The sequence below is a fragment of the Ornithorhynchus anatinus genome, chromosome 14 (genome assembly GCF_004115215.2).
Source record: "Ornithorhynchus anatinus isolate Pmale09 chromosome 14, mOrnAna1.pri.v4, whole genome shotgun sequence".
In the NCBI taxonomy this organism is placed as follows: Eukaryota; Metazoa; Chordata; class Mammalia; order Monotremata; family Ornithorhynchidae; genus Ornithorhynchus; species Ornithorhynchus anatinus.
In genome coordinates this window covers 33,869,187-33,881,677 of record NC_041741.1, presented here as the reverse complement: position 1 = coordinate 33,881,677, position 12,491 = coordinate 33,869,187, and the positions used below count along the sequence as shown (strand labels likewise).

General features: G+C 43.2%; 1 protein-coding gene across 3 annotated transcripts in view; it reads right to left on the bottom strand.

Moving 5' to 3' along the window:
* Window positions 1-12,491, bottom strand: part of NUDT4 (nudix hydrolase 4) — a 34,093-nt gene that overhangs the window by 8,740 nt on the left and 12,862 nt on the right. The window lies entirely within an intron of this gene.

The following is a 12,491-nucleotide window of genomic DNA, read 5'->3' as shown; positions in this document are numbered from 1 at the left end:
ACAAAACAAAAAACAGCCATATGCTGCCATTCTTTCCATAGACCAGAACTCAAAGCAGTTTTACACTGTGCTAATTTAATGAAACCACATCCTTTCAAAGAGTGGCTACATTTTTAGATAAAGCTTCCTCTGCAACTTCTCTGTTTAAATTTAAAAATCAAAAGTGCCACTGAGGCGACTGTCTTGGAATCCATGCATTTCAGGAAAACAGTCTGTAGTGCTGGTCCTAAGATGCTGTTTGCCCAGCATTGTCTTGAGGGGATCCATGCCAATGACTCCACTTGGAACCTGCCTTGGGTGCTTAAACATTATATCATTATTATAACTTCCAAATCAGGAACACAGATCTTGGAGCTCCCTATGGGCATGAACAGCTGGGTAAAGTCTTCCCCTGCTCCACAACAATCACTCATATTTACTCAATGCACAGCACTGTACTAAGTGCTTGGGAGAATTGGTAGACACATACCCTGCCCACAACGAGCTCACAGTCCAGAGGAGGAAGATGGGCATTAATAAATTAGATATGTACATAAGCGCTGTGGGCCTGAGGAAGGTATGAATACAGGGTGCAAGTTCAAATGCAAGGGTGCCACAGAAAGGAGTGTGAGAAGAGGACACGAGTTACCTCTTGGAGGAGATGTGCATTTAATAAACCTTTGAAGGTGGGGAGAGTGATCATTCGTAGGCTATAAAGAGGGAGGGCATTCTAAACCAGAGACAGGACATGGGTGAGGAGTTGCCTGAGAAAGAGAGGAGATCAAGGTAGTGAGTAGGATGGCAGAAGGGCAAAATGTATGTGCTGGGTTGCAATAGGAAATCAGGGAAGTAAGGTAGGAGGAGGAAAGGTAATTGAATGCTTAAAAGCTAATAGTAAGGAGATAATTTGATGTGGAGGTGGATGGACAACCATTTGAGGTTCTCAAGGCGTGGGAAAACAAGGGCTGAAGGTATTTGTAGAAAAGTGATCCAGGCAGCAGAGTGAGGTATGGACTGGAGTGGGGAGAGGCAGGAAGCAGGGAAGTCAGCAAGGATGCTGATGCAGTAATCAAGGAGGGATTGGGTAAGAACTTGGATTAACATGGTAGCAGTCCGGATGGAGAGAACAGGGCGAATTTTAGCAATGTGTTGTGACAGTTGAACCAAAGGTGACAGATGATTCAAGGATAATGAGCAGGTTACAGGCTTGTGAGACAGGTAAGGATAGTGGTGTTGTTTTCAATGATGGGAAAGTCAGGGGAAAGACAGGGTTTGAGTGGGATGAGGAGGAGTAATGTTTTGGACATGTTAAGTTTAAAGGTGTTGAGAGTCAAAGTTTAGTCTAGCAAGATAAAAAAGCACCAAAAATAAGATAGGAAGAATTCAGTTAGTGAAGTTAGAAGAACATTTCATCTTGTCAAGCTCCTATCGGGGGAAGAGCTGGAGTGGAATTTGGCAAGCTATTCTCTCACCACCTGTGGCTGGAGGACTACTTTTCCCAGAATAAAACTACGAACGAGAGCCAGTCAGCAAGCCAGATGGGGCCTTTTAAGTTCAGGGGAGGGTTTTCTCTCTTCCTGTCTGCGGAGACATTTTGAAAGCCTTGGTGAAGGTCTTGACCCACATGCTGACTTGTGAAAATCTGCTCAGAAACTTGTCTGTACATAGGAATTTACTTGTATCATTTGACAGTACAGTGCTCTGCCTGAAAAACTGCATAACTATTTTCATGGACAGAGTGTAAGACAGATTGTCTCTCAAAGACATCCCTGCTGATGGATGCTGTCTCACCTTCTACAAACTGAAGGACAAATGCCCTATTACTTACACTTGCATATATGTGCACAGGGGTATCCCCAAATCTCAACAATCACAATCCAAAATAATCTGGAGCTATGCTCTGCACTGACTGCTGACCTAGTTCAGAAAAATCTCGCTGTGGCCTTCCATCTGGCCCCACCTCTGCCCCATCTCTTTCAAGACCCTTGCTGAAGTGGAGACACTGGGCTGAAAGTTTTTGTTCAGAAAGCTACCAAACCCTCACTCAGTTGTTACTCTGTCCCTGCTAGAGCTAGGACCAAAATTTATTCAGGAAGGATCCTCAAGCTGACAGAGCAGCATGTGGGAACATGACCAGGTCAGGAAATGGAGGATGGGCCAGGACTCAGGGATCTGGCCATCAGGGTCCAGGAAGAATTTTCTTGACTGTCCCTACCCCCACCCCCATTTTGCCAGCAGTAGTGGTAGCAGAGGGCTTGAGCCGAAGTTACGCATTTCCCTGGTTTACCAAAACCACCATCACCAACAACAAAAAACCCGGGAGGGTTGGGGGGCCATTTTGGGGATACATGAAATCTCAAGAAAGTCCCTAGGAATGATCTACAATGTAATTTTTAATTTTTAATTACCTGTAGGGCTTGGTTCTGGAGTGGAGCCCAACTAATCCTACTTAGATCTATGAAACAATGGAGGCCATGATAAGTTTCAAAAAAGGCCTGAATCTCAAAAAGAGTGTGTAGATTTAAGACTAGTTTTCCACAAAAACTTCTGAATCAAAGTGCTGTTTGGGAAGATACCATTAACCCTTTCTCAGGTTCCTGCCACCTGATTAACCAGCTTTCAATAAATGCTCAATCACCCTAACTTGCTCCCTTTATTCATGCCCCCCAACACTTGTGTACACAGCTATAATTTACTGTCTGCCCCTCTAGACTGTCGCTGTGGCAGGGAATGTCTTTATTTATTGTTGCACTATAGTCTCCCAAGTGCTTAGTACAGTGCTTTGCACATAGTAATACAACTCAATGAATACAACTCAATGAATGAATCCATCAATGGTTATTATATGTATCATGACTAAAGACTTCTTAAAGAAATCATAACTAGCATGTTCAATTTTCAGAAGCTTTGTTCTGCTTTTCTAGAAGGGATGGACTGCACTTAACTGTCCATTCTTTCCTGCCTTGTTCTCATGACTAAAAGTACATGTGGGTGCACCTGCCCCTCCGCTCCCCCAAGTGAAGCACCTTGGCATCTTCAGTAACAGAAGGAAGGCTCCTGTGCTCATATTTATTTAGTTTATACACCATTGCTGAGTCAGGCACCCACCCACCACACAAATAGGTGTCTTTATTGAGAATCAGTAAGTGAATGTTAGTGAAAGGGTATTTGTAGTTAAAGGGAGAAAAATGAGGGGTTATTGTCCACTTTCTCTGCATGAAGTTTAGGGGCTTGATCACAGCATAAAACCCAAGTCAAACACTGTTTATCCACTAGGCCACGCTGCTCTCGACTTGGGAGAATTGCTCTTGAAAGTGTTTAATATACACAGTTAATCTCAAGATGACAGATTTAAGAGGAAAAACTTGCTTAATACTGTTGGCATGACATAAGAGAAACTCATTTCCTTACCCCTGGTTTTGTGCATCTATTTTCTGTCCCTCAAATATTCCAAGATTACTTTTAGTGTGCAGTGCCTAAGACAATGGATAATGCATCAGAAATAGTTACTCTTTTCAATTAAATGCAAATATGCATATCAATGATGAAATTGTCAATAACAAATGCACATAGCTAGTCAAAACTCATTTTGGCTCATAAGCTATGTTTCCATATTGAATTTAAGAGTTCTGAAAAGGTAGTCATCCTCTTCAGAAAGATTATTCCTTTGAAAGAAAGCTAAAAATAAATTAAATCTTAACCTCCTGCTTCAAGTTATATATTTGTGGCTCTAACAGGAACACAACAGGAACTCCTGTGGCTAGTGGTGCCAACTTTTCATTCTGAAGACAGAGTGGTGGAAAAAAAAAAAGTCACCTATACACAGATAGTCACCACCACCCCTGAGGTGGGCCAGGGTCTGGAAGGGGTTTCTTACTGCCATCACACCTCACCATCCAAGCAAGCCGTACCACAATCATTTGTCCTCAGGTTTCTTCCCCCCATGCTATCAGCTGAGATGCCTCACTCTATCAAATCAGTTAACATTTGTGGGGCACATTCCTGTTTGGAACACTGTTCGAAGCCCTTGGGAGTATACTGGAGTCAGTCGACGTAATTCCTGCCCTTGATGGGTTTACAACATAGTAGCGGTAACGGACATTAAAATTAGTTACAGGTAGGGTGAAGGAACAGTTTTTAAAGACTTGTAATGTAGAGGAAAGGGCTGAGTATCAAGTGTTTAAATGATGTGGGATGTGTTGAAATAGTGGTAGTGAAGGAAATAAGGTAGTGAGGTGAGAGGCCAGGGAAAGGCCTCATGGAAAAGATGTGATTTCAGAAGGACCTTAAAGAAGATGTGGAAAACAGTGGCCTCCAGTTGTGAAGAGGGAGGGAGTTCCAGGCAGAAAGGAGGGAATAACTAAAAGGTCAGCGGTAAGACAAGAACAAAGACATTGCTGGAACTTAGACCCATTCTGAAGTTTCAAGACTGCCTTGGTCAAACAAGGATGCTTGGACACCTTTCTTAATTCTGTTACTGTGATCCATCTTTATGGTGTACTACACAGAACATTTAATATATGTAAAGCTGAAACCCAGATACACTGAACTGAGAAGCATATGCACACACACCTTTGAAGTGAAAAAACAATGGTATTTACTGACTACTGTGTGCAAAGCACTGCTAAGCACTTGAAGAGGGTACAGCCGAGTTGGTAGGTATGTTCCCTGCCCATAATGGTGAAATGTAAGAACTAGAAATTAGGTTAATTCACTCTGCTATACTTCAATTTAGCATTAGTTCAAGATGCCTCCATACCTCCACAATATACATTTTGCAGTTTTACATTACTTCAAATGAGGTCAGATGAAGCTACGGGACTATGCAACTCCAAACCATTATTCTAGATTCAGAGGCCATGTGCTGAGCCCTCTGCAGGCAAGCTACACCCACCAGATCCGGACCAATCCCACTCCCAGTTAGTCCCCAGGGCTTAAAAATAGCCCGGCAATCTAAAGTAAATATCTTATTTCTATTGAGGTCCACTCTGTGGTCTCAGGGCCTGGCTCTGCTCTGCTTGATTACTATCGCTTGATGGAATGGAGGTCTGGGGACAAAATGAACTCACTTTTGCCTCCAGCCCTGGCTGAGCTCCACAGCTCACTGGTCTAATTCACTACAAGCCCTTAGGCCTAAACAGAGGCAAAGCTTGACACCAGTCATAATGCCTTACAGCATAGGGATCCATCTCTAATCACAAAAGCAAGTTTCTCAATATAGGCAGCCTCAAATTTCCAGCTTCTAAAAACAAAATAAAAACAAACATATGCGGAGCCATAATTCTGATGTAAGACACCAAATTCTTTTCATAACTCACTCCAAGGAAGCCGAACGTTATGGCAACAATCTATTCAAGCAGTTCTACAAGACGGTAGTACTATTCCACGTCCCTGCTCTTCTCATCCTCACAAAGTATGAGATACCTCCTGACATGGTATTTCTGTTTAGTGCGAAGACAAAATTTCGTTTCATTTCTTCAAGGCAGAAAAAACATCAGCTCAAACTCAGCAAAGCAGACATTTCATTCTCTGGTGTCAAAGCAGTAAATAGCTCTTGATGTTTCTGAATATCAAGTAGTGACTGCCACCACTCAAGGAAAGGTTTTCAGTATTTGAATGAACAAAGAACTCATCAGTTCAGTGTCAGAATTCAATCTTAAAAGGCTGAGGCATAGATTTCCTGGCTGTAGCAAATAACATAGGCTTCCCTTGCTAACTGGATGGGGTTTTAGAAGTAATAAGAATAATGATGGTATGTTAAGCGCTTGCTTGTCAGGTGCCAGGCACTGGAGTAAACACAAGCTAATCAGGTTGGACACAGTTCCTATCCCACATGGGACTCACAGTGTTAGTCCTCATTTTACAGATGAGGGAAGTGAGACACAGAGAAGTGAAGTGATTTGCCCAAGGTCAGAGCTAGGATTAGAACCTGGGTCCTTCTGACTCCCAGGCCTGTGCTCTATCCACTAGGCCAAGCTTCTTCGTGTTAGTTGATCAGTGGTTTTCCTACCCTATGAAGTATAGATTGACTAACTGCAAGTCTAATCATCTAGTCCTGACTAGAAGAGGGCCACAGATACCATCCACCCCAAACCAGAGGCCAGTCCCTTCGCTCCTTACTCCCACCCACTTTTGCTGGCCTTGACGGCACAATCACCAGAAATCCTCTGCACATGCCTGGATCCAAGTCTCTGGGGCAGTTCAGGTCATGTGGTTGGTTTCTGCTTTTTGGGGACCCGGCAAGGAGGCTAGGCTGGAGCATGAAAAGCAAGTATTCACTAAGTTCTTAAAGGGCTCAAGAAACAGTCAACAGATTAATGCTATTCAACGGTATCCAAGTGCTGACATGCAGACCACTGAACTAAGCCCTGAGGAATATTTAAAATATACAGAAAATAATACAGAGCCATTCCCTGATCTGCATTAGGGCTTTCTATTGAACACAAAGGAGTATCTGGGCGACGCTACATAAACCCAACTGGAGTGCAGCCATCCGTGTACTATCCCAAATAGTAGAGCATGTCACTGGCATTAAATGGCAGCATTTTGTGCAGGACGGAGGAAAGCGATGAGGAGATTCACGCTGCACTTATTCTCACGGGTAGAATAGGTCTGAAAGCAATCAGCAGAAATATACACACGTTTTTGGGAAAGGAAAAAAAGCCACCCAGGCCCAGTATTGTTCTGTATAGCAATGTAGGCCGATTCTGCCCCGCTGCATAAGCCTGTATGTCAGTTGCCATTCATCCACCTGCAGGTTCACAGAAAAACGCTCTGTATGCGTAAATGACAGTATTTATACATATGCTGTTAGTTTGGATGGCTTCTCTACAAATCAGTCATTAGATCCATTTTTTAAACACAGGGATCTTTTATGTTTATTTGAAAACAGTTCTGATTATACTGACTTAAGTCAATCTACACAAAGTGAACACATTTGTACTCTCACTCTTCCAAGTGCTATTGTACTCTCAAGTGCTTAATAAAGTGTTCTGCACACAATAAGTGCTCTAATATATACTTTCAATACTATTTACTTTCAATGGTATTTACTGAGTGTAGTGTGTGGAGGGAGTCTGGAAAAAAGCTTAAATCAGATAATAGGAGGGACAGGGAAGAGGAGGGTTAGGTTCCAGTTTACATGATAGGCAGTTTATTCGTACTGCAGATCTTGTAAGTTTAAAGAGCGGGGTTAAAAAAAACAAACACCCAAAACTCTACTCTCAAACACCTTTCCCTTCACGCCACTAGAAGAAAGTGGGGGGGCAAATTAATTCAGGAATCAAAGACCTAATGGTACCTATCCCTTGCTTTGTATTGTGGGGGATGGATATGGAAAGTAAAAAAAGGTAATCCATAAAGTGAACTCAACTGTACTTTTTGGGAGTAGGGAGGTGATGAGATCCCAGATGTTCACTTCCCCTCAAGCACAAGGGAATGCAATGGCAAGCTGGTGTAAACTGGTTTAAGACAAGATTATCAGGCCTTTAAAGTTAACTGCTGGATAATGTCATCACCCTGAGGAAGAACAGGATCTCTGTCCTTGGGAAAAACCCTTGTTTAAGCAAGAAGGAAAGACATCCCATTTGTCCAGAAGAGTTATTTCAAACTACAGGCCAACTGAAAAAGTGTTCAAACAGGATACTGACCCGGCTGTTTCTGAATCTTTCTCTGAGCATCACCTTCTCAAGTTCCCTGATAAATTATTCAAGATTCAGTGATTTTTCTTATAATCCTTTGGGCTTTTTTTTTTTTTTTATTAAAGAAATGGCTACTAGAATTTGACCCCTCATTTGCAAGAAGATTCACAGGAAATATACAGGACTGTTTTACATAGGATGAATGACCTTAGGCTTCCACGAGGCAGGATTCTACCTTTGGTAGGCTGATGTAACCTTACCCTTTCACCTACTCCAAAGCCTTAAAATCTACCCTGAAGGCCAGAGCAAGGCCAGAACTCAAAAATTCCAATTGTTAACTTAATATTAGTTAGCAGATATTTTATGCTTTCTAGGAAGCATTCGCTAGGGTAAAGGAGAGAAATCTAAATATCCTGCCAGCTTCAGTGAACAAAGGAAGCATGGTGGGTAGACAGAAATCCTTTTTTGATGCCCTCCAGAATAACAGTCAGCCAGGTGATTATTTCTTTAAAGATATACAAATGATCCAAGTAACTTATACACATTCAATCAATGGTATTTACTGAGTATAGAATGTGTAGAGGAAGTCTGGATAAAAGACTTAAAAAAAGGAAGGCCTCTTGGAGAAGATGTGACCCTTAACAAGGCTTTGAAGATGGAGAGAGTGGTGATCTGGCATGTATGGAAGGGGAAGGAGTTCAAAGCAAGAGGGAGGTTGTGGAAAAGGGGTCGGAGGTTAGATGAGATTGAGGTTCAGTGAGCAGCCTGGTGCTAGAGAAATAACATATCCGGATTGGGCTGTAGTAGGAGATCAGTGAGGTAAAGTAGGAGGGGGCAAGCTGATTGAGTGACAAAGCCACTGAAAAGGAGTTTCTGCTTGATCGAAGTGAATGTGTGACCACTGGAAGTATGTGGGGGGTTGAAGGGGTAGACTGAACTCTTTTTACAAAAATCATTCTGTAAATGAATTATGGATTGGAATCAGGGAGGTCAGTAAGGAGGTAGATGCAGCAGCCAAAGTAGAATAGGAGAAGTGCTTGGCTCAGGGCAGTAGGAGTTTGGATGCGGAGCACAGAGAGGATTTTAGTGATGTTGTGAAACTTGACAGGTTTGGGTAAGACTGAGTATGTGTGTTGCAGGAGAGAACTGAGTTGAGAATAACGCCAAGGCTATTATCCTTGGGAGAACAGTGGTATTGTCTCCAGTGATGGGAAAGTCTGGAGGAGGCCAGGGTTTGGGTGGGAAGAAGAGTTCTGTTGTGGGCATGTTTAGTGTGAGGTTTCAGTGGCACATCCCTACCTGGATGTTCTGAAGGCAGGCAAAAAAAAGTGAGAGACTGCAGAGAAGGAGAGAAGCCAGGCTGGAGAAGTAAATTTGGGAATCATCTGCATAAAGATGGTAGTTCAAGTCATGGGACTATTGTACCCTCCCAAGTGCTTAATACAGTGCCATGCACACAGCTAGTGCTCAATAAATACAACTGAATGAATCAATGAGCGAATTCTCCAAATGAGTGAGTGTCGATGAAGAAGAAAAAGGGATCCAGGACTGAGCCTGGAGGGACACCCACTGACAGAGGATGGGGGGCAGAGGATGCCTGCAAGAGACTGAGATAGCACAACCAGGAGAGGACGATGCCAGTGAAACCAAGGTTGGATAATGTTTCAAGAAGGGGTTGATCCACAGTGTTGAAGGTAGTTGGGAAGTCCTGGAGGATTAGTATGGACTAGAGGCCCTCTGATTTGCAAGATGAGGGTCACTGGTCATTCAGCAGAGTGCAGTGGACTGATAAGAAGTCACAGAAGCCACACCCCCAAGTCAAATATTCCATGGCATCATAAGAATTCAGCTGTCATTTTCTCTGGGTAGCACCAATGCCCTCCAGACAGACTTAAGGGAAAAATCTGAGGCAGAGAGATCGGTAAGAAGGCTCTTATAGTAATTCAACCAGGAGATGAAGAACTGAACCATGAGGGATGCTAATCCAGTTCTATGAAGTGTTACGGTGGAAGAACTGGTACTTTTTAGAGCCTGACTGAATGTGGTAGAGGAATCATAGGTGACACTAAGATTGTGAGCTTCTGAGACATGGAGAATCATTATAATTACAGGGAGACTAGAAGACCACACAATGTAAGAGCACAGGGGAGTTCAATTTTTGAAGACCTGAAAACAGAGGCATTAAAAACATAAGGTACAGAAGATGCCTGGGTGGAGAATCAGGTTTAGGAGTCATCCACAAAGCACTAAAATGTAACCAATTTATCTGCACTGAAGCAGTACTTAGTTGCAACCCCAATTCCAATGGAAAGGAAATGTGGAGAATAAAAGGTAGCAGACACAAACACCTTTGGGACAGTAAGATGAAAAGGGAAGATAGAGCAGTTCAATTTTTTTTTAAAGGCACTGCAACTAATGATAATAGCATACTGGCATTCAACAAGAGCATTAAAATGTATTTTTCAGATTCAAATGGTATTTATGTTTAGGTGTTTTGTCACACCAATGCTGTCAATGAATTGAACTTATTTATAATGCTCTAAATGACCAGGTTTGGGATGAAGTTGAGAAAAAATGTCCTTCAAATGTTGGATTTTCCAAGGCAGCAAAACACCACATTAAACTGCTAAGTTTTCCCCTGAATTATTTAGCCAATACAAAAAAATTGCATTGTGTTGTCAGGGTTCTGGCCCATGCGTGTGAGTATACACGGGCCACCAATTCCATTGTGGGAAATGGAGTCAGTTAATCATATTTTCTGAGTTGTGTGCAGAGCACTGTACTAAGCACTTGGGAGAGTACAATGTAACAATAAACACATTCCCTGTCCCTCAGTGAGCTTTAAATAAGTTACAGATATATACATAAGTGCCCTCAGTCTGGGGGTGGGGAGTGAAGGTGAAAGGTCACTACCCTTTTGGGATTGGCACTTAAAATGGGTACCATTAGCTTCTTGAGCAGGGTGGGCAGCTGGAATTAGCCTGGGTCACTCACTGGAGCCTGAAAAGGGGCTAAAAGTGGAGCCAAATTGGCAGGTCTCCCTGTTGTCCTTTCCCTGCAGACTAGTTCTCTGGTTTGGCTCCGTGCATCCCTCCCCCACCATCAGGACCTGGAGATGTTTCAGACATGATCTCCTTCAGAGCTGATGCTTTTGGAAACTCCACTAGATGTCAAGAGTGTGGAGAATGGGCATATCAACAAATCAATCCCCCACACCTTCAAAGTCACACATTCAAAGTGAACAGTCCACATCTCTAAGGACCCACAGGTCCCCTTTTCCCAGTGAAGAAAATATAAATGGCCAATCAGCAAGAAGTTTCAAAAATGGAAATAAGGGAGAAACTTTCAGGTTTTCAGTGTGTCCCTGTCCTGAGGAATGTAGACAGAACCACAATAGGATACGAGTTCCAAAACACAACCTCAACAACTCAGATTAAAAGGCCTTCTTCACCTACACTGGTACTTTCAGGGAAAGCACTGAAGACATCACCCAACCTGTATACTCTTTCCTTCATTGTCTCTTTTTGGTCCTCCTATTGGTCTCAGTGCAAGAAGATCTGAAGGCAGCAGCTCCCTGGCTGCTAAGAGTCGAGTGGATAAAAAGGCGGATGCAGTGCAGCGGCTTTGCTTCCGCCAACCCCTTCCCCGGCATATCTGCCCTCCTGCCCGGCAGGCTGGACAAGATATTTGGCTTCATCAAGCCTGCACAACAAGATTAAGGCATTTGACCAGAATAGAACAGATTAACTCACAACCTAGAGGGGCAGTGACACACACTTTAAACAGGTGGTAAAGCTTACGCATGGCTGTGAAGTTGACATACTGGCATATAAAGGCAGGGCATCTATTACAGTCAACAATTAAATGACAAAATTACTCACCATTAAGGACTGTCTGCTCATAAAGATGATTATAAAACTTGTCAAAAAACCCTGAAGTTTTGTCTGTTGCAAGAATCAGACTATAAGACCACATCAATCTGGTCAAGGTTCGTCCACCAACCAAGGACAGACATGTATGGTTTCTGGGTCCCCTCAAAGTCCAACCCATATCTCAACGGTGAGATGGAAGGGACTGAAACAAACAGCCAGAAGTAGGGGAGTGCCTACTGAGGGGTCAAGGTTTATGAGAGGAACCCTTAGGATGTTTGGCTGGGGGCGACAGTCCAGGCAGCAGGAGTCTTAAAAGTACCTGGCTACCACTGGTTAAGATCACAGCTGCTACCGTAGCAATGTCGCTACCCTGCCAAGGGACCAAAGACTCAACCTTCGTACTAAATTATGATCACTTCAGCCTTAAGTGGGAGTGTATATACAATTCTTGTGCACCCTAAGGCCCAACACGAAGGAGAGATCATAAAATGGCACTGTGCAAAACATTCACACTAAACTCCCTTCTTGAACCTAAAGTCTTTGTGTCCCAGTTAATCCCCATTTTACAGAGGAGGGAACTGAGGCCCAGAGACGTGAATAATAATAATAATAATGTTGGTATTTGTTAAGCGCTTACTCTGTGCCGAGCACTGTTCTAAGCGCTGGGGGAGAGTCAGGGGCATCAGGTTGTCCTACCTGAGGCTCACAGTTAATCCCCATTTTACAGAGGAGGTAACTGAGGCCCAGAGAAGTGAATAATAATAATTTTGGTATTTGTTAAGCACTTCCTATGTGCAGAGCACTGTTCTAAGCGCTGGGGGAGAGACAAGGTCATCAGGTGGTCCCACGGGAGGCTCCCAGTTAACCCCCATTTTACAGAGGAGGGAACTGAGGCCCAGAAAAGTGAATAATAATGTTGGTATTTGTTAAGCACTTACTATGTGCAGAGCACTGTTCTAAGCGCTGGGGTAGATACAGGGTCATCAGGTTGTCCCACGTG